Source organism: Cricetulus griseus, chromosome 2 (assembly GCF_003668045.3).
Source record: "Cricetulus griseus strain 17A/GY chromosome 2, alternate assembly CriGri-PICRH-1.0, whole genome shotgun sequence".
Lineage (NCBI taxonomy): Eukaryota > Metazoa > Chordata > Mammalia > Rodentia > Cricetidae > Cricetulus > Cricetulus griseus.
Window position 1 is genome coordinate 58328874 of NC_048595.1, and position 27046 is coordinate 58355919.

At 38.5% G+C, this 27046-nt stretch overlaps 1 long non-coding RNA gene and 1 pseudogene across 1 annotated transcript in view; both read right to left on the reverse strand.

Annotated features, from left to right (window-relative positions):
* Nucleotides 1–26696, reverse strand: part of LOC113833997 — a 41793-nt gene extending 15097 nt beyond the window's left edge. Inside the window, exon 1 of the long non-coding RNA XR_003482234.2 lies at nucleotides 20079–26696. This is a non-coding gene — a long non-coding RNA (uncharacterized LOC113833997). The remainder of the gene's footprint in view (nucleotides 1–20078) is intronic.
* On the reverse strand, nucleotides 1514–4736 carry LOC100762728 (annotated as a pseudogene).
* Nucleotides 26697–27046: the final 350 nt, after the last annotated feature.

Below are 27046 nucleotides of genomic sequence, written 5' to 3' on the forward strand. Positions count from 1 at the left end.
AGGCACTCCTTACTCATCATTTCCCAAAGATGCTTTAATTAAATTGCTAGCCCATCTGTTAGAACCGATTTATTACTTTTTCAATTTTTTAAAATTTTTTATTGAAATTAGAAACAAGATTGTTTTACATGTCAATACCCATTCTCTCTCCCTCCCCTTCTCCCCTGCTCCCCCCATTAACACCCTACCTATCTAATACCATTTCTGCTCTCAAATTGCAGAGGAGAGTGAGGCCTTCCATTTGGGGGGTCTTCAGAGTCTGTCATATCCTTTGGGATAGGGCCTAGGCCATCCCCCATGTGTATAGGCTGAGGGAGTATCCCTCTATGTGAAATGGGATCCCAAAGTCCATTTCTACGCTAGGGATAAGTACTGATCTACTACAAGAGGCCCCATATGTTTCCCAGGCCTCCTCACTGACACCCACATTTATGTGAATTAGTATTTTTATCCACCTACTTTTGTGGCAGGGTATAACATGTATAAGAGTTTCCTGTTAAAATTTTTAGGGTCATTTATGTATACTGCCACATCATTTGCAAATAAAGACACTTCTTCCTCTCCTATTTGTACCCTCTTGATATCCTTCAGTTGCCTTATTGCTCGAGCTAATACTTCATGTACTATATTGAATATGTATGAAAAGAGTAAACATTTTTGTCTTGTTCCTGATTTCAATGGAAATGCTTTGAGTTTCTCTCCATTTAAGTTGTCATTGTCATGAACTTGATGTAAACTGCCTTTCTTATGTTGAAGTAAATCCCACATATTCTTAATCTCTCCAAGACTTCTATTCTGAAGAAGTATTAGATTTTGTCAAAGACCTTTTATGCATCTAATGAGATCATTATATGTTTTCTAACGTTCTTAAATTTAGAAATTTATTCTGTTTAATCCACAAGCTTTATATAGCTTTAGTTAAAAAATAAAATAAAACAGTGAAACCAAGACACTATGTCCAAGTCCAGTCCCTCCCAGCCTGCCAATGCAAGAGCTCTTCAGTTATGTGTACCAATTGGAAGAGTAGGGAAAAAATATGGATGGGGCCCATCCAGTTTCATAAAACAAATTTATGTAACTGAAGGGTCCTTGCTGGGTCTAGCAAATTGCCTTTACAAAAGAGCAAGAAAAAAGGGGGAGATAGAAAAACAAAACAAATCAATCCAAAGAGGACAAAAATCCCAGAATCGGAAATCGACTTAGGAAGCTGTCACACTCTGACAGAATCTCCAGCACCCATGAGCAGTGCCTCCCCTGCTCTCTAGAGCCGGGATCCTGAGGTGTTGGCAGAGGCAACAGGAGTGAAAACACTCACTCAGACCTTCATGGTACTTCAACAGTGGTCTCACTTCTGGGCAAGCTTACAAACCTATACAAGGTTGAAAGCATAATTCACATGGATCCTAAAATTCAAGAGGAAGGAAGAAAAACAGGCGGGAAGGGGAGGCAAAGGCATTTAAAGGAACCACAAGAATGCCAACAATATTTAAAAGCCCTTAAAAAATCTTTTGGGGGGGGGGCTTAAAATATTCCACTCTAAATGTCAATGGAAGAATGTCACTAATACACTGTGGACACCTTTGTAATGTAAATCCATGCCCTCTTTAAAGAAAGAAAGAAAGAAAAACCCATGGTGAACTTCAACCTAGCAATTATTATAACAAATGTTATAGTCTAAAGCTCAAACACATTTTAGCAATTTTGAAATTGAATTGAGTACAAGCCAAATAAAATTTACAACGTAATAAACATGTCCACCTAGGACTGTGGGGACACTTGAGCCTTCCGCATGGATCGCAGGGTCTTTTCCCGCAGGTGCCTTTCTAAGTCATCAAGGTTGTCTTCAGCTTACTTTCAGTCTCCTTCCTGGGCTCTGGTGCTGCCACAGGCTCTTCCTGTGCTGTGGTTGTGGCAGCGGAAACTGCTTCAGGGGTTGCAGGAGCTGCGGGGGCTACAGCCACAGCCTTCTCCTTCTTGTGTTTTTTGTGCTTCTTGTGTTTCTTATCCTTTTTGGGTTTCTTGTCCTTCTTTTTCTTCTTCTTCTTTCCACCTCCTTCTTGATCAGAATTCCTTGCAGGGGACAGGCTTGGTGTTGGGCTTTTTGACTGGCACTGCAGGGGACCAGTTGGTGGAGGGCGACTGACACTGGACAGGAGATGGAGGTGCAGGGGGCTTTTTAGCTGCTGGCTCAGGAGATCCAGAGACAGATCGAGAAGAGGAAACCCTTCTGGCAGACTGAGGGCTTGGTGAGGCAGCCTTTTTTATCTTTTTAGGCTCAGGAGTCCTGGAGACTCTCCTAATAGGCCTAGTACTTGGAGATGGGGACTGTCTTCCTTGGGGTGATGCTGATGCTCCTCTTCGAACAGCGGGAGGACTTGATGTCTGAGGAGCTCCAGGACTGTGGTGAGCGCGAATGCTGTTTGTTTGGTTGTGGTGACCTGGCCTCCCGGGTAGAGCGGCCTGGGGAAGAGCCTTTCCTATGCTTTGAAGATGAGGGCAAGCCTTTGTTTGGGTGGTGGAGAGTGGGAGACTTGGCGCTGTGGTGGTGGAGATGGTGATGCCCTTCGCTTGGGCAGGGGTGGGCGCGAGGCGGTTCTCCTCTTCGGAGGCGGGGAAGGAGAGTATCTTCTCTGGATGGGAGGAGAGTATCTTCTTGGAGAAGCTGAACCGCTGCATGGAAGAGGAGATCTACGCCCCCCGAGGAGGAGGAGGGGGAGGAAGAGCTGGAGAAGGAGATCCTTGCCTTCTGGCTGGTGGTGGAGAGGGACTTTTCCTTCTATCACAAGGGGAAGTCTCTTTTTGGTGCTTTCGAGGTGATGGAGATGCACTCCGAGAAGGAGAATGTCTCCGCTGCCTGCCTGCCTCACCATTCTTCACATGGGATCTCTCCGGCCGCTCATCTTCTGAGGTGGAAGAGGAGCCAGAGTCAGATGAAGACTGCTGGTTCTGTCGTCTATACTGGCGTCTCTGTTGCACAGAATCGGCTGCAGCCATCTTGCTGCCTTTGTCTTCTTCAGACTCAGACAACTCCACTTTTCTAGGCTTGGGTGCTGGTGAAGGTGACTCTTTTCTCAGTACCTTGATGTTTTGTCACTTTACCCGAAGTTCTTCCTGGAGACACAGAAACACGACTTTTTCTTATGCGGTTTGATTGCTGGGGGTGGGGAAATGGCGAGTTTTCGGTGGTGGAGTTGTTGGAGATGATGGTCTGAGCCTTCACCTTGGAGGACTTGCAGAAGGAGATAACCTATGAGGGGGGCTGGAGGTCCTCTAGGGAGGCTTTTTTGGCGGTGACCGGGAACGAGATGACGAAGATGAAGAGCTACTTCCAGACAACGATGCAGAAGAACGCCTCCTTCGTCTGCCTGGAAATTTACTCCTCCTGTGTCTTGGTGGAGGAGGCATCTGTCTTGGTGGAGTTCTTCGAGGAGATGGTCTCCTTCTTGGGCTTGGCCACCTTCTAGGAGAGTCTGATCTTGATCTGGATCTATGTCGTCGTCTTGGTCTAGTATGAGAAGGTGATCGAGAATGGGTCCGAGATCATGATTTGGAACGTGATCTAGATCTTGGTCGCGCCTTTTCCTTTTCCTTTTTGGAATTTTTTTCTGGAGAAGGCTCTTTGGGCTCTGGTACAGGCTCAGGCTTGGGAGCTTTTAGGATGTCACTTGTAGATGTGGCCTCCTGTACTGAAGAATCTTTCGTTCTCACTGACGATTCTGGGAGCTCTGGAGATTTCTCCTTCTTTTCTGGGGCAGGTGAAGGGCTCTTGGTTCTGTGACGGGGAGATCGAGAGTGACTGCGCTTTCTCTCTCTCCTGAGAGGGGAAGATCGACTTCTAGGGGAAGGAGATCTGTATCTTCGTCTTCTTGGGCTTCGGGTCTGCTCCCTTTTTTCTAGACTGCTTTCTTTTTCTTCCTTATCCATCTTATCTTTATCATCTTGTTTTTTCAGAGATGCCATTTTTTCTTGTTCAATTTGTCGCTGTTTGATTTCCTCCTTCTTCAACTCTAGGAAAGCAGAGAGGATCCCGGCGATGTTCTCTTGTGCACTCAACAGCAGGGGCCACAGTTCTCCCATGAATTCTCAAGCGTTTTTCCCATTCAAAAATCCAGTCAGGTTGATTTTGCAACATTTTGGAATCTGGATTCTCCAAACACACACTGCATCATCAAGGGAGTTGGGTCAGAGCGACATTGAGACACTCACTCTGCTGTGACCTAATAAGGTGATGGTGCCATACTTCAGGCACAAGGAATAACTTCCATTTTGGTTCAGGCCTTCACTTCCAGCTGGTTGGATATAAACTCAATCACAACATCATCTTCAAATCCAAGGATTTCAGTTACTCTTTTTGTTATCCAAGGCTTTATAACCTCCAAATTTACTTTGATCATGTCCACCTTTTTTTCTAGGCATTCTGCAAATTTCAGCTGCTTGAGGAGTTTCTTCTGTTTGTTGCTGAACCGATTATCCTGCTCCGCACTTGTTCTGCGGAAGAATCCCCTCATTATATGTTTTTTATTCTTTAAATTTATATATATATGGTGAATTACATTTATCAATTTGCATAATTGAAACATCCATACATCTCTGGGATGAATTATACTTAACCATAGTGAATGTTCTTTTTCACATGTTCTTGGATTGAGTTTGCAAGCATTTTTAAAAATAAATTTTTATTTAAATTAAAAACAATATTATTTTACATAACAATCCCAGTTCTCTCTCCCACCTGTCCTCCCATGACCCCACCAACCCTCCATCCCACTCCTCACCCACTCCCCAAGGAGGGTGAATCCACCCATCAGGGATCATCAAAGTCTGAAACATCAAGTTTGCAAGCATTTTAATGAGAATTTTTATATCTATGTTCATGGAGAAAATGGATATGTAATTACATTTCTTTGTTGTCTTTATGTAGTTTGTGGATCGGGGTATATATGGCTTCATGAAATGAATTAGACAATGATTCTTCTGTTTCTATTTTGTTAAAGAATTTGAGGAGTGTTAGCATTAACTCTTCTTTGACAATCTAGTAAAATTCTATGCTAAAATCATCTGGTCCTGGGCCTTCTTGCTTGGGAGACTTTTAATGACTGCTTCTATTTTTCTAGGGGTTATAGATCTGTTTAAATTGCTTATCTGATATTGATTTAACTTGTAAATGGTATATATTGGGAAAATTATCCATTTCTGTTATATTTTCCACTTTGAATACAGATTGTTAAAGTACATCTTTATGATTCTTAGACTTTGTGTCTAGTTATGGTCTCCTTTCAATTCTGATATTCTTAATTTGGATATTCTCTCTCTGCCTTTTAGTTAATTTGGATAAGGGCCTATCAATCTCATTGATTGTCTCAAAGAACCATCTCTGATTCTTTGTAGTATTTTCATTGTTTCTACCTTGCTGATTTTAGCCCTGATTTTGATTATTTCTCCCTGTATATTCCTTTTGGGTATGATTTCTCCTTTTGTTCTAAAGGTTTCAGGTGTTAATGTTAAATTACAAGTTTGAGAACTCTACAAAATTTTATATAGGCACTTAGTGCTATGAGCTTGCCTCTTAGAACCCCCTCCATTGTGTTCCATAATTTGGATATGTTCTGTATTCATTTTCATTGAATTCTAGAAAATCTTTAATAACTTTTAGTTTCTGTCTTGGCCAGTTTTTCATTCAGTAATGAGTAGTTAAGTTTCTATTAATTTGTGAGGCTTTCTATTGTTTCTATTGTTGTTGTTATAGATTTATGGTGGTCAGATTGGATTCAGGGTATTATTTCAATTTTCTTATATCAGTTGAGAGTTGCTTTATATCTGAGTATGTGGACAGAGGGGTTCTGAGAGGAAGGTATATTCTTTTGTGTTTGGATAAAAGGTCCATTTGGTTCATAACTTCAGTTATCTGTTGATAGTAGGATCTTGAAGTCATCCACTGTTATTGTGTTAGGGTCATTACATAATTTAAACTATAATAGTGTTTCTTTTATGAACTTGGGTGTCTGTGTGTTTTACAAATATTAATGTTTGCAATGTCTTCTGGGTGTTTTTTTTTTCTTTTATGTGCAAATAGTGTCCTTCACTACCTCTTCTCATTAGTTTTAGTTCAACATCTATTTTGTATTAACCAAGTTGGTTCTTTGGTCCTTTTGTTTGAAATACATTTTTTCTATCCTCTTACCCTGAGGTGATGTCTGTCCTATGATAAGGAATGTTTCTTGAATGTAGCAGAAGACTGAATTCTGCTAATCTGTGTCTTTTTATTGACGAATTGAGACCATTGACATTGAAATATTTTAATGAATAATGTGAATTGATTCTTGTTATTTTGTTGTTGCTGCTGCTGGTGAGATATATATATATATATATATATATATATATATATATATATATATATATATGTTTCCCCTCTTTTGATTTGCTGATCTGGGATTATTTATCCCTTGTGGTTTTATTAGAAACAAGCTTCTTTTACATGTCAATCCCAGTTCCATATTTGTTTCATATACTGGAATGATTTATTTTCTCCAACTATTATGATTGAAAGTAGTCTGGCCTGTAATCTGTGATCTCTTAGGCAATGCAGAACATCTGCTAGACTTCTAGGGTCTTCTGCTTTCAGAGTCCCCATTGAGTAATCAGGTGTTATTCTAATAGATCTGCTTTTATATATTTCCTTTATTCTTATTATTCTTAGATTTGGGTTTTCCCCAGTATCTCAGATTTCCTGGATGCTTTGTGCCAGAAGTTTTCTTAGGTTTAACATTTTCTTTGACTGAAGTATCTGTTTCTTCTACTGTGTCTTTAGTGCTGAGATTCTTTCTCCCATCTTTATATTCTGTTGGTGAGGCTTGTCTCTGAGGTTCCTGTTCAAGATCCGAAATTTTCCATTTCCATATTTCACTCAGATTGGGTTTTCTTTATCTATTTCTACTCTCAGGTCTTGAAGAGTTTTTTTCATTTCCTTCCATTGTTTGTATGTCTTTTTGTAGATTTCTTATAAGATTTATTCATTTCCTCTTTAAAGACCTCTATCATGTTAATAAAGGTTATCTTATGGTCTTTGTTTTGTACTTCAACTAATTTGCAATATTCAGGTCTATTGTGGTAGGGTAGCTGGGCTCTTGTGGAAACATACTGTCCTGACAGATATTGTTATTTATTGTTTTTATGCAGTTTGTCTAGGTGTCTGGTTTTAAGAAGATTGTAATTCTAGGTGTTGATATCTGGTCTTTTGTTTGTTAGGTGAGTGTTTTGTTTCTTGGTTTTTGTTCCTCATTCTTGCTCTTAGGAGAGTGTGATGCCTGTGTTCCTGGTAGAAAATTCTTCTGGGATCCAGATTGCTTGGCCCACTGGGGTTACAGGTAAAATGTATTTCTAAGTATTGGAAGCTGACGCTTAGGAATGGGGATGGTTTGGGCTGGTGGGTGGGCTGAAGAGATCACCAGAAAGGAGAAAAGGAAAACATTCAGAGAATCTACTTGGTCCCCTGGCAATGAGGCACAGAGTAAGCAGATATCACAACAGGTAGTCTGCTATAGAGATGGGAATGAGATGGGAGAATTGCCTATGGAGGAAAGGAGGGACAGTAAACATCTGAAGCTTGTCTAGCTGCTTAACTGACCTGCTTGCTAATGTTGCAGGCTTGCCAAGAGAATAACTGCTGTAGTGGGATCTGGGATAACAGGAAGAGTGGGAGGGAAGATTGTAGGAGAAGATCTTCATAGTTTAATGGAAATGGGGCAAAGGGTGCTGTACTATATATTTAGAGATGAGACTGGCAGATTTAGAGGAGATGAAGATCTGCATTTAGCCTACCTGCTTTTTCCTAGAGGATGCCTGTTTGGGTTGAGTGCTGGGATAAAGTTGGGAGAAGGAAGTTAGAAAGTTTTGAGGGAAAAGTCTGTGTAATTCAATGGAGATGGGGGCAGTGGCTGAAGGGAGGCCAAAGCAGGTGATTACCTACAGATCTGGTGATGACAGTAGGAGATTGGATTTGTAAGAATAGAAGAAGAGGTGAAGCTTTGCAGTTAGCCTGCCTGCTTTCCTAGCTGGGATATCCTATGGGTTCCAAGGGACATACTATCTTTATTATGTTGATGTTGGCCCTTTGTATTCCTAGTCTCTCCAGAATGTTTAACATGAAACAATGTTATATTTTGTCAAAAGACTTTTCTGTGTTTAGTGAGATGATCATGTTGTTTCTGTCCTTGAATCTGTTTTTTGTAATGAATTACATGCATTGATTTATATATGTTGAAGTATACCCACATCTCTGAGGTGAAGCTGGCTTTATCATGGTAGGTAAACTTTTTGTATTTTCTTGAGTACAATTTGCAAGTAGTTTATTGGTAATTTTTGCATCTATATTCATTAGAGATTGGCTAAAAATGTCTTGTTTATTTGTTTTTTATTGGAACATTGTCTGGTTTGGGTAACACTGGCTTTATAAAAAGAATTCCAAATTTCAAATGAATCATAAAATAATTTTAGGAATATTGGTGTTAGTAATTCTTGGAGTGTCACATAGACTGTGTAATGTATCCATCTGGTCTTAGGCTTTCTTTTAGTAAGGTTTTTAAAATTGCTTCTCTCACTGGTTGCATGGATCAGTTTAAATTATTTAATTCATATTGATTTAATTTTGATATGTTATATGTATCTAAAAATTCATACACTTCTTTTAGATTTTCCAGTTTAGTGGAGTATAGATTTTTTCCCAATATTTACTTACTCTGAAATTTTCATACATTTAAACAAGTTATTTTGATCATATTCATCCACCACTACCTTCCTCCAACTCCCCTTAATGCCTTCTACCCAATCTCACTGCCACCTCATGTCCTCTTTTTGTTCTTATGGTCTTTGGGGGCTCTTTTTCTTTAATTATTATTGTTATACACACAAATAGACACATATAACAATCAACGAATTAATATAAAATACAATCTCCTGAGTCCATTTGATGTTGTTCATATGTATATATTTTTATGGCTGGCCACTTGGTTTTGGATAGTCAGTTACATACAGGCTTTATCAATGGGAAAGACTGATTCTGCCTCTCTCTCTGCTGATAGTAACTAACTATAGCTCTTCTTCTAGGGATGGAGCCATGTAAGAGTTCTCGAATCCATGTTGGTTTGACACGTGTCACAGCTCAAGTCTTGTTTGGGCTGATGTTTTATGGGTATAGCTTCCTTGTCATATACAAAAGACACAATGTCACATAAGAAATCCTAGTCCTCTTGTTCTTACAATATTTTTGTCCCATCTTCAGTGATGTGCCCTTAGCCCTAATTATAGGAGGTTTCTTACAGATGTATCAATTGGGGCTAGACACCTGTCATAGCTAGTTTTTGTGTCAATTTAATATATTCTAAAGTCATGTAAAATAAACGTAACTTCAATTAAGAAAATATATCCATAGGATGCACCAAAAAGCATGTCCGTGATACATTTTCTTGATTGATGCAGAAGGATGCATCCTATAGTTGAAAGTACCATGCCTGGTTAGGTGGTTCTGCTAGATAGTATAAGAGTAGACTGAACAAGCTATGAGCAAGCCAGTAAGCATCTTTTCTCCATGATTTCTGTTTCAGTTTCTGTCTCCAAATTCCTTCCTTGAATCTTTGCCTTACTTCCTTAAATAATGGTCTGTGATGTGGAGTTTGAACTGAGATAAACCCTTCCCTCACCAAGTTTTCTCTGGTTTTCGTGTTGTATCATAGTAATTGAAACTCAAACTAAAATAGGACCCCATGGTAAATTGGTCTTTGAATTTTAACAAGTTGAGGCTTTTTGTAATGGTCTCTGACTGCTGACAGGAGGGTGAGAGCTAAAATTATCTGTCAGTATCAAGATAAGAATTTAGACTTCTGCTAGAAATTATATGGTTTAAGAAAGTGGAAGTAATATGTTCTACTCTAGGACATTTACCATGGGTAGTTGGCTAAGTTTACATTAAAAGGAGCTAATTCACTCTTATTGTGTGGTCCTTAATTCCAAATATACTGCTGTTGGTTTCACCCAGGATATAAGTGCTACCAAGGGTGCACTTTGAGGATGTCTTGCCATGCTGGCCATTGTTGTAGTTCATCAACCTCATAGCTGGGTGAGACAATGTTTTCCCCAAGAGATTATTTTTTATTAGTTCAAATTCGAAACAAGGATGGTTCACATGTCAATCCCTTCTCCCTCTCCCTCCCCTCCCCCAGCCTCCCCCAGTCCCCCACCTCATTCCACATCTGCTCCCCAGGGAGGGTAAGGCCATCCATGGGAGTTCCCCAAAGTCTGTCATATCATCCTGGGCAGGGTCTAGGCCCTCCCCCATGTGTCCAGGCTGAGAGAGTATCCCTCCATGTGGGATGGGCTCCCAAAGTCCCTTCTTATGCCAGGGATAAATACTGATCCACTACCAGGGGCCCCATAGAGTGTCGAGGCCTCCTCATTGACATCCATGTTCAGGGGTTTGGATCAGTCCTGTGCTGGCCTCCCAGACATCAGAGTTGGCCTCCCTTCCAGAGTTCAGCTCAATGTTTAGCTGTAGGTGTCTGCCTCTGTTTCCATCAGCCACTGGATGAGGAATCTAGGATGGTATATCAGTTGCTTTTCTCTCTTGGTAACTTACATAGCACATTCTGATAATACAAAATCGAGTCTTCAGGGAAGATGTTTTAGGGTCAAAACAGATTTGATTTTCCTAACTTCTATGTCTGAAGTAGGTGGTATCTTTAGTGATGGGTTTTTACCTTCTAGTTTGCAAAGAAACCAAGGTTAATAGTAATAGCGTATGTTATTTTTGGAGTCCTTTAAATGCTTCTGAAAAACAACTCAAAATCTTTTTCATGTCTTGTGTTGTAATTTGTTAGATAGTCTATGGCTCTTAAGGGGAGCATTATCACTACAAGTGTCATTAACTTCATTTATTCTATATATGTATACATATATTTATATATTATATGCAATTTTAGGTAAGCATAAATTGATTTCTTAATAATTTTCAAAAACATTAAGCATTATTTGTTTCTTCTCTCTCTATCTCATTTAGTATTACCCTCTCTCACTCTACCTAGTTAAAGCCCACACATCTTAACTATTTCTTTCAGAGCACCTTTAAAATCTGTCATTATAAGTCACTTTTTCCAGTATCTATTGTAATGTTTCACTTTTGTATCTATGATTTTATCAATACTGGTCTTCCTTTTTGTTAGTTTGGTTAAAGGTTTGCCATTCTTGACAATCCCTTCAAAGAATTATCTGCATATTTCATTGATTCATTGTATTGTTTTGACGTTTCTTTTTCATTTCTTTCAACATGGCTACCATTACCTCTTCAATCCACTCTTTGGTTTTGCATGTTCTTGTTTGCTCAAAGACTATTCAAAGGTGTAACATTAAATTATTAATATGAGATATCTCCAGTTATTTTCTAAAATTTTTAATTTTTATTTATTTTTATGTTTTTCTTTTTATTAGAAACAAGCTTCTTTTACATGTCAAGCGAAGTTCCCTCTCCCTCCCATCTTCTCCTCCTCCCCTGTTCCCCCCAACCCCCAATCCCAACCCCTTTCTGAAACCCAGGGAGGGTAAGGCCTTCTATTGGGGATCTTCAAAGTCTGTCATATCATTTGGAGGAGGGCCTAGACCTAGACCTAGGCTGAGATAGTATCCCTCCATATGGAGAGGGCTTACAAATTAAATTTCTATACTATCCATCAATACCGATTCACTACCAAAGGCCTCATAGATTGCCCAGACCTCCAAACTAACATCCTCGATCGGGGGGTCTGGAACAGTCCTATGCTGGTTTCCCAGCTATCATTCTGGGGTCCATGAGCAATCCCTTGTTCAGGTCAGCTGTTTCTGTGGATTTCAGCCTGGTCTTGACTCCTTTGCTCATCACTCCTCCCTCTCTGCAACTGGATTCCAGACTTCAGCTCAGTCTTTAGCTGTGGGTGTCTACCTCTGTTTCCATCAGCTACTGGATGAAGGCTCTAGGATGACATATAAGGTAGTCATCAATGTAATTATCAGAGAAGGGCATTTAAGGTAGCCTCTCAACCTTTGCTTAGATTGTTAGTTCCGGGGGACCTTGTAGATCTCTGGACATTTCCCCAGTGCCAGAATTCTCTTTAAACCTATAATGGCTCTCTCTATTGTAGTATTTCTTTTAGGGCTCTTCTCAGTTCTTCCCTGATTAATCTTCCTGCTCTCTCATATTCTCCCTCCCCTCCAGTTCTCCCCCTCTCTTTCTTCTAGCTCCCTCTCCCCTCCCACCATACTCCCAATTAGCTAAGGAGATCTTGTCCCTTTCCTCTTCTCCAAGGGATCATGCATGTCTCTCTTAGGGTCCTCCTTGTTTCCTAGCTTCTCAGGCTGTAGGCTGGTAATCCTTTGCTCTGTCTAAAAACCATATATGAGTGAGTACATACCATGTTTGTCTTTTTGTGACTGTGTTACCTCACTCAGGATGGTTTCTTGTAGTTTCGTCCATTTGTCTGCAAATTACAAGATTTCATTGTTTTGGGTTTTTTTTTTCTGCTCATTAGTACTCCATTGTGTAAATGTACCACATTTTCTGTATCCACTCTTCAGATGAGGGGCATCTAGGTTGCTTCTAGTTTCTGCCTATTACAAATAATGCTGCTATGAACATGATTGAGCAGATGTCCTAGTTGTATGAATGTGCATCTTTTGGGTATATGGCTAAAAGTAGAATTGCTGGATCTTGTGGTAGACTGATTCCCATTTTCCTGAGGAACTGCCATACTGATTTCCAAAGTGGCTGTAGGAGTTGGCACTCCCACCAGCAGTGGAGGAGTGTTCCCCTTTCTCCACATACTCTCCAGCATAAACTGTTATAGTTGTTCTTGATTTAGCCATTCTGACAGGTGTAAGATGGTATCTTCGAGTTATTTTGATTTGCATTTCCCTGATGGCTAAGGATGTTGAGCACTTTCTTATGTGTCTTTCAGCCATTTTGGATTCTTCTATTGAGAATTCTCTATTTGGTTCTGTACACCACTTTTTAATTGGATTAGTGGGTGTTTTGGAAACTAGCTTCTTGAATTCTTTGTAAATTTTGAAGATCAGCCTTCTGTCAGATGTGGGGTTGGTGAATATCTTTTCCCATTCTGTGGGATGCTGTTTTGTTTTGTTGACTGTGTCCTTTGCCTTACAAAAGCTTCTCAGTTTCAGGAGGTCCCACTTATTAATTATCCATTTCAGTGTCTGCGCTACTGGTGTAATGTTGAGGAAGTGATCTTTTGTAGACAACAAAAGGAAATCAAGGGGATACAAATTGGAAAAGAATAAGTTAAATTTTCACTATTTGCAGACGATCTGATAGTTTACATAAGCGACCCGGAAAAACTCTACCAGGGAACTCTTACAGCTGATAAACACCTTTAACAAAGTGGTAGGATACAAAATTAACTCAAAAAAAAAATCAGTAGACCTACTATATACAGACAATAAATTGGCTGTGAAAGAAATCAGAGAAACATCGACCTTTACAATTGCCACAAACAACATAAAATACCTTAGGATAATGCTTACCAAACAAGTGAACATTGCAAGAACATTGAGTCTTTACAGAAAGAAATTAATGAAGATACCAGAAAATGGAAAGATCTCTCATGCTCTTGGATAAGTAGGATCAATATAGTAAAAATAACAATCTTGCCAAAAGCAATCTAAAGATTCAATGCAATACCCATAGAAATCCCAGCACAATTCTTCACAGACCTTGAAAGAACAATTCTCAACTTTATATGGAAAAACAAAAGACCCAGGATAGCCAAAACAACTCTGTACAATAATGGAATGCCCGGAGGCATCACAGTCCCTGACTTCAAGCTCTGTTATAGAACTATAGTCCTGAAAACAGCTTGGTATTGGCACAAAAATAGACAGGTAGACCAATGGAATCTAATTGAAAACCTGATATTAACCCACACACCTACAAACATCTGATTTTTGACAAAGAAGCTAAAATTATGCAATGGAAAAAAGAAAGCATCTTCAACAAATGGTGTTGGCATAACTGGATTCAAACATGTAGAAGACTGCCGATAGATCCATGCATATCATCATGCACAAAACTTAAGTAACTCGAAATGGATCAAAGACCTCAACATAAATCCAGCCACACTGAACCTCTTAGAAGAGAAAGTAGGTGGTACCCTCGAATGAATTGGTACAGGTATTATTTTTATTTTGTGAAAATAAGAGTATATATGTATTTTACCTGTGAATGTGTAAGTATACTGCATGTATGTCTGGTGACTCCAGAGGCCAGAAGAGGGCACTGGATCCATGAAACTGAAGTTACAGGTTATAAACCAACATGTAGTTGCTGAAACCTGAACTCAGATCCATCGTAAAAGCAGCAAGTGCTCCTAAACATTGAGCTATCTCTCCAACTCATCTTTCCAGTTACTGCTATAAACTTTCCTCTAAGGGCTGTCTTCATTTTGTCACATAAACTTTGATATGTTATGTTTCATTTTGTTCAGCTTTAGGAGCTTTTAAATTTGTATACTTCCTGCAATTTCTGTTATGATTGGTATCTAACTTTTCATCATGCATTATGGGATTTCAGTTTTCTTAAACCTGTTGAGACTTACTTTGTGTACTAATATGTGGCCAATTTTGAAGGTATTTTTAGAGATGATTAAATTAGTGTTTTGGTAGAATGTTCTATAGATATGTTTGATACATTTGACTTATAATGTCATTTATCTTCAGATGTTCTCTATTTAGCTTTTGTGGGGGGAATGTCTATTGGTGAGAATGGATTATTGAGTTTTGTTATTATCACTGTGGTGGGATGAATTCATGATTTTTATGCCTGATAAAATGTCTTTTGAGAAACTTGGTAACAATGTGCTTGATTAATAAATGCTTATAATATTAATATCTTCTCTATGGATTTTTAATAAGTACATCTTCTGATTGGTTTTGGTTTGAGATTTATCTTCTCAGATAGTAGAATAGTTGCGCTTGATTGTTTCTTCATTGGTTTGCTCATCCTTTAAGCTTAGGTGTCTGTTGTTTATGGTGAGATGTCTTTGTTAGAGGAGGCAAATAAAATTTATCCTGTTCTCTAATCCAATCTTTTTATTTATGAATTTAATGTTGAGTTATTATTAAATAATGTTTATAAATTTCTGTTACTTTGTTGCTGTGTGGTTGTTTTATTAAACCTACTTAAATTAGATCTTCTGAGATTATAAACTCCTTATACCCTCTTGTCTTAATCAGGGTTACTTCTGCTGTGGTGAAACAGCATGACCAAACTTGGGGAAGAAAAGCTTATTTGGTTTATGCTTCTACATCACAATTCATCATCAAAGTAAGTCAGGACAGGAACTCATACAGGGCAGGAACCTAGAGGCAGGAGCTGATATAAAATCCATGGAGGAATTCTGCTTACTGGCTTCTTCCCTCTGACTTGCTCAGCCTGCTTTCTTATAGAACCCAGGACCAACAGCCCAGCAGTGGTTCCATCCACAGTGAACTCAGCCATACCACATCAATCACTAATTAAGAAAATACTTGTCTACAGCCCAATCTTATGGAGGCCTTTTCTCGGTTGAGGATTCCGTTCTCAGATAATTCTAGCTTGTATTAAGTTGACATTAAACTATTTAATCTTCTACTCAGAGTGAGCCATTGCTTCTAGTATCCTCTGTAGAGTGATCTTTGTAGGCATAAATTCTTAAATCTGTGTTTATAATGGAAATTTTTCTTTCTCCTTAGATTATGACTGATAGCTTTGTTGGGTAGGGTATCTTGGATTACCATCTGTGTGTGATCTTTTAGAATTTGTTGAACATTAGTTCAGGCCCTTCTGGATTGCAAAGATTCCATTGTAAAATCAGGTGTTACTCTGTTAGGCTTGCATTTCTTTATATGTGACTTGGTCTTTCTCTCTTGTCACTTTCCTTTGTTCTGCACATTTAGTGTTTTGGTTATTATGGGATATGGTTTCTTTTCTAGTCCTGTCTATTTAGTATTCTGTATGGCTCTTATATCTTTACACATATTTTATTTCTTGATTTGAGAAGTTTTCATCTAGGATTTTGTTGCAAATATTTTGGGTACTTGTTACCTTGGTTTCTTCTCTTTCTTGTATACCCATTATTCAAAGTTTTTTTTTTTAATAGCATTCCAGGTTTACTTCAAGATCTAATCTCTCTTCTGTCAGATCTAATCTGTTGATGGTACTTTCTTCTTATCTTTATGCTTAATTTTCTGAATTTTTCATTTCAAGTTTTATTTCATTTTGGGTTTTCTTCATGGAGACTATCTCTTTAATAAATATATTTTAATATCTTGAATTGTTTTCATTATTTTCAACTGTTTGCTTTGTTTCTATGGTTCTCATTCAAGATTCATTCATATCCTCTTTGAGTTCCTTGAATATATTTGCAATTGCTATTTTTATGGTTTCATACATTAGTTAAGTTGTTTTCCTCAGAAAACATTACTATAGAAGTGCTAATTTCTAAAGAAGGCACACTTCTTGGTTATTCATGTTTGTGTTTTCTTGAGTGGTTCTAAGCTTCTTGGATTAGGTTGTTGGTAATGATTCTTTGTATGTCTATCTGGTCTTTGATGGAATTCAAAGTTGCTGGTGACAAGTAGTGTGGTTGGTGCATTGACACACATAAGTTATTATTATTTTTGTTGTTGTTACAAATAATTTGTACTCATGTAAATTTTAACTCTTCTTAATTAGTGGTGTAAGTTGTTAAGTCAAAATAAGCAAAGGTCTTAGTTTCTTAAGAAATTCTCTTTTTTTTAACTTTTATTGAAATTTGTATTTCCTACTTATTGGTAAAGTGAATGTTCCTTTCCATGAGAACAAGCCCAAGTGGACACATGCACATGCACATACACATACACATACACATACACATACACATACACATACACATACACATATACATACACATCATGCATCTGTACCTATTGCTCAGGCAGCATCAAGGAAGATTGTAAGAGCTAGAATACCAGGAAGTCTTTTGTGAAACAATCTCTCCTAGAAATGCATGCATAAACAAGAAAAGAACAATAACAATGTCAGTGGATATGCTAATATGGAGTGGGGAAATTACTTGGAATCCCATTCTTAAACAAAGAACAACAGGTAACTAATGAATCCCGAAAAGAGAATTAGTTACTGCCACTCCCAAAGATAAGCCCCCTTATTGGCTGTCTAGAGCTCAGTGAACAATCATCCCTGAAACCATATACATACAAACAAAAATGAACTAAGCAGACAGCATCTCTCTCTCTCTCTCTCTCTCTCTCTCTCTCTCTCTCTCTCTCTGTGTGTGTGTGTGTGTGTGTGTGTGTGTGTGTGTAGGAATAATAAAAGGAAAAGTGGCTATCAACTTGAGGGGGTGTGGAAGGTTTGAAAAGAGGAAACATGGAAAGGTCTAGTAGAGGGAAGACAAAGAGAAAGAAATTTAATTCTATCTCAATCAAAATTATATTTTTAAAGCAAAATAAAATATGTTATAAAACTTTTCAATATCCCTGATGAGTGATAACAACCATGTATTTGTTTGCTTTATCAGGAAATGAACTTGCAAGTCAATCAGCAATTTTACTGTGTTCTAGTCACAGGCTCAGATTCACAGGTAATTTGTTTTCCCTCCCCAATACCATGCATCAGATTCAAAGAACAATGGCCACTCACACGAAATCAAAGGAAGATCAACAGAAGCACAGATTGCAGATATTTCTTGCACTTGGGATTGTGAATTTATTTCAATAAATATCATTACTGAGAAGAAAGTGACTTCGGCTTCAAAGCCTGAAGCCCTTTGGGCAGCTGCATTATCTGAGTCTCTTAAGAACAGTGTCGCCTAACACTCTATCCTTTATGCTAGTGGAAAGTGACAGCATATCTTCTCACTCCCTAGGGCCTATTTCACATTCTGTTTTTGAAGATCTAACTCAGCAGCCTAAACCACGATTGATCCAGAAGTCAACAGTGTGGGTGACAACAATTGTCTTGCTGCTCAGTCGAGTTTCGGGTAACCAGGCAGATAATGAATTCAACATTACTGACTCTTCCTCAGATCTTTGTGTTTACTCTTCAGTGAACCAGAGGGATGCTTGCATGAAGGAAGCAAGCTTACTTTAATTGTTTTGATTTTACTGCCCATTATCAAGTGACCAGAATGGAAAAGATTAATTTAATTCGGTCAGTGCAATTCTATTTGGATGTAGTTTACAATCAGCTGATGTCAATAGATTCCACATGAAGGCATCTTCTTAAAAGCAATTGAAACACTATCTTTCTGCATAAAGTACTTGGCTTTGTGGACTGACAGTCTCTGTTCTTTATCTGAGCAATCATTTCTATGTATTTCACTGGGAACTCACTAGCACTTTTTTTTTCTTTTGTTTGTTTAAGCCATAGCTTTTCTGGAAGATAACAAACAGAAACAGCCTTCCAGCAATCTAAAATATCTAAGTTTCTACCTTATAGTTTGCTAATTAATTTATCTTCTTAAAAATAGTGTGAAAATGAGCTCCAGCTGCAGGTAGACAGACCTGAGAGTTCATGGATTTCTAACTCTCCTTTTATCTGTTCAATAGATATACTTATGCTCATCACTGGGGTGGGTGAGATGGTTCAACCGCCAAGCCTAACAATTTGAGTTTATTCCCTGGAACCCATATTGTAGGAGGAGAGAACTTACTCCTGCTAGCTGTCCTTTGACCTTCACACATGAGCCAAAACATATGTGCACACACACAAACATGCAAACACACACAATAAGTAAATGTAAAAGTATTATATATGCCACCAATGGCAACCATATGACTGAGTGAGATGATGCATATAGTGCTACTTAGCTGTGTTCCCAGTAATAATTAGTGATTCAAAGCATGTTATCTGCCTTTGTGCGTAACAGAAAGGACAAAAAATTGCAAAAGAGTTGGAGCAATGATTGGTGTTTAAATGGACATTACTTTAAAATTTTCATTTGCCCATATATTTAAGAATAAGAATAACAATTAATACAATTTGGGAAAGATTAAGGTAACTACCGTGACCTGTAAAATGTAGGTATTTATGACTGGGAATGTACTTCACTTGGTAAAGTGCTTGCCTTGCATGAAAAAGAAAACTTTAGTGTCAAACCCCAGCACCCTATAAACTGGGTATACAGGAACACACCTAAAATATCAACACTCCAGAGGTCAGCACTGGAAATGTCAAAGCCATTCTCACTATGCACAGCTTCTGGCCAGTCTTAGATAATGAGATGCTATCTCAAATGAGCTCAGAAAACCTAGAAAAGGGAGAGGAAAGATTGTAGGAGTCAGATGGAGGACACCAGGAGAACATGACCCACCAAATCACTTAAGCGGGGCTCAAATGGGCTCACAGAAACTGAAGCAGCAAGCACAGGGCCTGCACAGGTTTGCTCCAGGTCCTCCATGTATATGTTATTGCTGTTAGCTTGGTGTTTCTGTGGGACTCTACAGGGGAGCAGGCGTGTCTCTGACACTTTTGCCTGTTCTTGGGATTCTTTTCCTCTCAGTTGACTTGTCCAGCCTTGATATGAGGACTTTTCCCTTGTCTTATTGTATCCTGTTTTGTCTTGTGTGGGTGTTATCTCTTAGAGGCCTGCTCATTTCTGAAGGGAAAGGAACCGTAAATGGATCTTTGGGAGAGGGGAGGTGAATGTAGGGGAGTAGGAAGAGTGGAGGGAGGGGAAACTTGTCAGGATGTGTAGTGTGAGAAAAAAATCTATTTTAAAATTTAAAAAATGTGAACATAAAACTACAAGTGTAGACAGAGAGAAATGGGGTTACCACTTCAATGACAGAGATAAAGACAGATGTGGTGACTTATTCCTGTAAAGTCAGTAATTGGGAGGTTGATAGAGCAAGACCGGTTGAGGCCAGCCTGGGCTACTAAGTAAAATTTGGTCCAAACAAGCAAACAAATACATAAGTAAATATTAGAGCTAGAAAAAAGCAGGTGTGTAAGTGACTAAACTGTCACAAGCATGAAGCTGAAATCCAGTGCTCACGTTTGATCTTACCTGTGTGATTTTGAAGTACTGGAGTTTTCACCTTGAATTTAGTAATTACCCAAAATCTGCTTTGGGCACAGACAAGATGGCTCAAACATGAGAGAAGACAGATGGTCTACTTTGGAGTTCTGTTTCAATTTGATGGTTGTGTACTGTTGGACAGCATAAAATAGTTTTTGTTGTTCAGAAATTACTAAGTTAAAACCCAAAGTTTGGGTTTTCTAAATTTATTCTCAATTGGCAAAAGGAATGTTTTCATTTTGTTCAACAAGATTTAACATGCTCAAACAGTTGCAGACAACTCTTGGAAGGAATATTTTAATGAGTCAAATGTAAATATATGTAAATAAATTAAACCCACACAAATTAACTTTCATATAACCACTTGTAATTAAGAGAAAAAAAGTGCCTGACAGTAGAAATTTGGGTTTGCTTGGCTTTAGACAGACAAGAGAAACAAATCATATTCAAGATTGCTCTGAGTCCAGTCCATAGAAATGCAGAATCTTACTGATATTCATGGTTTTCCCCTGGTAATATATCTCTCAGGAATGAAGACAAGTCCATCTTGCAGTGGTAACCTGTCAGTGTCATGCTTTATTATCCCCAAATCAGTGCAGCCGTCAATGATGGCATAACTTCATTCAAGACTAGTACAACCATAAGTCAGACAGTTTTCACAGAATACTAACCACCACTCCTATAAGACTCTACTACATATTCTTAACATTTGTAGGTATCCCAGGCCTAGGAAAATTCATCTCAGTACACAGTGCGGCTAGTATCAATCTGCTTTGTTTCTATATTAACACAAATAATTATTTGTTTTTTAATTAATACTTTTTATGTTTACTTTTTAGGGAGTCACACATATATGTATGTCTGAGGACAACCTTCAGGAGTGAATTTTCTTCTTCCACTATGTAGATCCCAGGGATGTAACTCAGGTCTACAGGGTGGGAAGAAGCATATTTAACTACTGAGCCATCATACTGATTCCTTGATTGTGTATGTGTGTGTGTGTCGGGGGGGGTTGTTGTTTAGGTTTAGGGATTTTAATCCTATTTATTATTTATTTTGATGTGAAATGCTCACAGAGGCCAGAAGCCACAATTAGATCCCCTGGGGTTATATTTATTTGGTTGTGAGCAACCATGTGGGTCATGTGGGAAATGGAAGTCAAACACTGGAAATGCAGCCAGAGAACTGGAGCAAACTCTCCACCCTATCCTGTTTCTTTTTTATATAAGTCTTTAACATTCTACTATAAACTATCTCAACATTCATCTGACTTTCTCCAATCCCTTATTGGACGTCCCTAAGGACTCCTTGCTCATTTTTGACTGACTGAAAACTGCATTAAAGGATACTTGGATTATGCTGTGGCTCAGTGATATAGGACTTGTCTAGCAAATACAAAATTCGGAGTTCAATCCTAGCAGCTTGAAAAGCAAACACAAATTAAAGTCCATGATGAACAACTATTTATATAGACTTTACATTGTAGTGAATATTTTAAGTAACATCAAGATGTCATGAAGTATATAGCCTATAATCAAATACCACTCAGGAAAGTCTCAGCAGGAGATTGTTGCAAGTTCAAGCCTAGCCTGGGCTGCAAAATGAATCCCTGACTCTAAACTCCCTCCTACCCACCTATATTCATGTAGAACTTGTCTCCAAATAACAGTTCTTCACAGTAGTTAATGTCTTCACATAGCAAAGCAACAACTAAGAAACAAATCTAAGGCTCTTTTTTAACACCAAAAACTCTGGGTCCCATCAGCATCAATAACCTTGCAACATTTCCAAACAGGAATGGAGGGGTCAGCAGTTCAGAAGGTAGATGTTCTTACTGCCAATCTGATGTCCAAATTCCCTTTCCAGGACCCACTTGGTAGGAGGAGAGAATCCGCTCCTGTTAGCTGTTCTCCCACCTCCACCCTAGAGCTCCTTCCACACACATACCAAAATAAATAAAGTGTAATCATTAAAAAAAAATAACAGGAATGATGACACTGAGCAGTCAGTCAGTCCATTAATTTGCTGGTTGACAACTACGACTCTTCTTTATACTGTGTAGGTTAATGTAGCTCTGTTGAGTCCACGGTTGCCAATGTGGGACTTCACGACTCAAGTTAGCTCTCTTTCTTTGGAAAGCTCCTTCCATTGGCCTGGTCCTTTCAGATCTTTCCTCAGTTATTTTTTTTTAATATAAATCAGGATAAGACTAGAGCCCCTGTCATGCTGTACTTTCCTTCGAGTGTCTATGATTCCACCAAAAATGCTTATCTATGGGATAATAATTGATTGGGAGTCTGGCGGATATCACTGTGTTTCTCAGTAAAGTTCACTTTGTACTTAAATGATCTCTATTCCTCTTATGGTTTTCCATTTTTTTCATAAAAATCAACTGAACCATCATCCCACTTGAGGCATGATCTCTATCTACAGCATCCTAGATGTTTTGTGTCTGTAATGACTCCTTTTGTCATTTTCACTCTTTGTTATTCCATACAAGTTTACACTTTTCTACAAGTTCTTACCAAGTACTTGTTTCAGGAAACAGGGATTAATAATACAGACACTGTCCTATAGTGTTTTTTCCCTCCATTTTTTATTTGAATTAGAAACAATATTGTTTTACATGTCAATCCCAGTTCCCTCTCCCTCCTCTCCTCCCCTGCCCCCCTCAGCTAACACCCTACCTATCCCATACCCTTTCGGTTCCACAGGGAGGGTGAGGACTTCCATAGGGGTCATCAGAGAGACTGTCATATCCTTTGGAATAGGGCTGGCCTAAGTCCACCCCAGTGTTTCTAGGCTCAGGGAGTATCCTTCAATATGGGATGGGCTCCCTAAGTCCTTTCCTATGCTAGGGATAAGTATTGATCTATTACAATGGGCTCCATAGATTTCTGAGGTCTCCTCACTGACACCCACATTCATGGGGTCTGGATCAGTCCAATGCTAGTTTCCCAGCTATCAGTCTGGGGACCAAGAGCTCTCCCTTGTTCAGGTCAGCTGTTTCTATGGGGATAGTCTTAAAAGCCCCTTTTAATTATGTCAATCTAATTATTTTTAGAATCATTTTTACCATGGAAAAAAGACTGGCATATACAAACACCTATTGAATCAATTTTCATCTATATTATCTTTTGGAGTTCTCAAAATCTTGCTAATACTGTATGAGGTATACATAAAGATAATAAATTCTCACAAGCTATCATTTATTTTATAGTGTGTTTTCAATATGTGGTCTGTTTTTGCCAATTCTTTGTGCAAAACAAGTAATTATCAGAATTAAAGATGACATCTCTTATGTGTTATACTTCACCTAGATTGTTACAAGTTAGAATGCTGATACACGTATATCTGTATGCAATTCCAAGTCTGTGCACCACTACAGTGTGTATTCCTTTTGTATAACACACAATAGTTACTTCATAAGCAATTTAGTATGATAGATGAATAAAGTCTAGTGAAAGGAAACATTTTGCTATTTTGAGGCTACTTTTGACTTAAGACCTTTGGAAAATTGTGTGTTAAATTTTTATAAAAGGAAATTCTAGAAAACATACATTGCTGCACAATTCCTGAGATGTGCAGTTAAAGATCATTTTTCTGGTTTTTCAGTGATCTCAGAAATTGTTCTCAAATTATCCTGTGTTCTCACCTTCTGCCTTTAATAAATGGGTTGCCAACTACTACAAAACATTAGCTTTAAAGTGAATAAGATGCTGACTGGCTCATAGGTTGACTGAGCTGCAGAAGTAAAAAGGCAACATAGGGCCTCAGATAAATCTACAGACTTAAGGGGGAAAATCATCACTTCATTTATAAGGTCTGACCTAGATGAAACCCCCCTGAGCCAGGCTCTTACTTGAGAATGCACATCAGTGTCTTCAAATTCGATTACTGTGAAGTTCCAAGACAACCACAGCTCACAGCAAAGTATCAATCCACTGGAAACACAGTCATACTAGACTTCATAAGCTGAATGCAAACCCCCAAAATGCATCACAGAAAGACACTGAGAAAACAATTAGAAAGCAGAAGGACAGAGCTTCCATCTTTAAATATTTCATACCATCAGTGAATAATGGATGTATCATACTTGTAAATCTCCTTTGGAGATTTCTTTGGACAAGGTAAAAGGCAAACATAGAAAAAACTAACTAGGAGATTTCTTCTCATCTTGGTGTAAAACAACTTCAAGTGTGTTTTATCACAGGTAAATGAATTTACTGACTTGATGGCTTGTCAGAAATCACACAACCCAATGAAAGACTGGCTTGATCTCAAGCTAAATGCTCTTAACGCTGTTCAGAGCTTTAATTGTTCTACGTTGAAGGTCCTAGGATACACGATACACTGCTAAGAAAGGAGGATAAATTTCCTGCTGTTAGTGGGAATGTAGCTCAAATATGCATTTTTAGATGCCAAAGGATTTGTAAAACAATATACCTCAGACCCTTGATATTTCATTGATAAAGAAACTAAGGTCACAAAGATTAAAAATAATAAATAGGGAGTTATTTAAAGATACACAGCCATGATGTCTGACTAAAGCGGGTTGTTGTTCAAAAGGTCTTAGTTTGTTTCACCACAGTTTGTTTTCTGGGTTATGACAAGGGTGGGCTGGCTCTTAAAAGAACTGAGATGGCCGGAGCACTTGTGAGTGATATTGGACAGTACTGCTGGATCCAGAGTGATGCAAGCATGTCTAAGACCTGGAGCATGGTATCTCAGTAAGATTTAACCAAATGGGCATTGCTGAAGAAATGCATCAAGGGGCTCCCTTGGAAAAACTGTGGGAGTGAAAAGGGGGACAAGGGAGTGTGAAAAGAAAGTTAATATGATTGTGCTACATTGTAAAAAGGCAAGACAATGTCCTAATAAAATCTAATATTTTTTACTATAAATATGCACTAATTAAAAAGGAGAGGTCCAGAATAACTAGAAGAATGGCTATTGCTTTCAACTCTCTTTCCTTTTCTTTCCCCCATTTCCTTTGTGAAGAAGAAAGATAGATATCAGTCACAAAGAACCAAAAAAGAGATGTCAGAAGACCATTGGTAGAGACTTACCTTGCAGAAATTTTTCTACATTTTGGGCATGCTATAAATTACTTGAGAGAACAAACAAGCTAGATCTGCTCCCTTTCACTCTACTACACATGCACATGTACACACACACAGAGAGAGAGAGAGAGAGAGAGAGAGAGAGAGAGAGAGAGAGAGAGAGAGAAAAAATTGATCAATACTACTCTAAAGCAGTGATAACCACATGTTGCTTCTTTCTTCAGCCAAACCATACCGTACCTTTGCTTCACTCAAGCATATGAATAACTGAAACAGACCAGACTTCATGGCTCTGTACCATTCAATAATAAATATTTCAATATTCAAAATTGCTTTTCAGTAAATATATTTTATAGGAAGTATGATAACTAGTTTTATGTCAACTTGACACAAGCTACAGTCATGTGGAAGGAGAAAATCCCAATTAAGAATTGGGATTCAGTAAGATTGGGCTGTAGCCATGCAAGTAGAGCATCTTCTTAGTTAGTGATCCTCTGGGTTTTTATTACTCATGTAAGGCTGTGGTAGTATTCAAGTGCCCTAATTGTGAGTTAACCCTCAGAAATTCTATTCCAGCATCCTCAGATGATGATGCAATCTAGTCAGTTGGTGAAAATTTTTGTTCATTTCTTTTTTGCTTTTAAAAGATTAAATATGGCCGGGCGTTGGTGGCACACACCTTTAATCCCAGCACTCGGGGACCAGAGGCAGGCGGATCTCTGTGAGTTCGAGGCCAGCCTGGTCTCCAGAGCGAGTGCCAGGATAGGCTCCAAAGCTACACAGAGAAACCCTGTCTCGAAAAACCAAAAAAAAAAAAAAAAGATTAAAAATGTTAAAATTTGACATCACTTTAGAAATGGGGTTATCTCATTAATATTATGACTGAATTTCCTGATTTCTCCTTATACATACCAGGAAAAAAAAGGTGTTTGGGGGATAATAGCCCAGGCATTCTTCAGCAGAAAATGTCTTAATAGTATCCCCCTTTAACACTCAAAATCACCCTGTTGTCACAAAACAAAAAAACTACTGTATCACAAATAGGTTCTTTCCTGACCTATGAAATGGTTTTGATTGATTTATTAATACTTCTCATTATAAGCTATTGTGATAACTGTACATTGCTCTTTAAGGAGGAGAAGTACCATAAATTATGAGCCAGAGTAGACTAGTCAGTTATAGGCCAGCCTGGGCTACAGAGTAAAACTTTGTCACACAAAAATTAAATAAGCAATATAGCTTTGGTTATACATTCTACTTGCTGTTCAGTGATTCAGAGTAATATCAGGATTAGCTGAACTGATGGGCTCTTGTCATCTGCTTATTTGTAAGAAAGAAAAAATACAAAAACAAAAGTAACACAAAGATGAGATTGGCAGTAGAACACTATGGATAGAGTGTAACCAAAGAAAAATCTACTTGGAGATCTCTGGACATTTCCCTAGTGCCTGATTTCTCTTTAAACCTATAATGGCTCTCTATTATGGCATCTATTTTCTTGCTCTCCTCTATTCTTCCCCCTACTCAACCTTACTGCTCCCTCATGTACTCCTCTCCCCTCCTCTTCTCCCCTTCTCTTTCTCCTACCTCCCTCTCCCCTCCCCCCATGTGTTATGATAAATATTTCCACAAAAAGCTGCCTGAGCCCCACCGCCACATGTGAGCTTTATGCCAGCCGCCCTCCCGAGTTAGGCCCAAATGAATACACAGAGAGACTTGTATTAGTTACAAAGCTGCTTTGTCAATGACCAGGATTCTCATCTGTTAGCTCAGTCTCAATTATCATACATCTATATATTTTATGAGACTTATCTTATCGGATGCCTAATTGGTGTCCCTCCTTGTTGGTGAATCACATCCTGCCATTGGAGCAGGAACAGAAAAAGAGAGCGA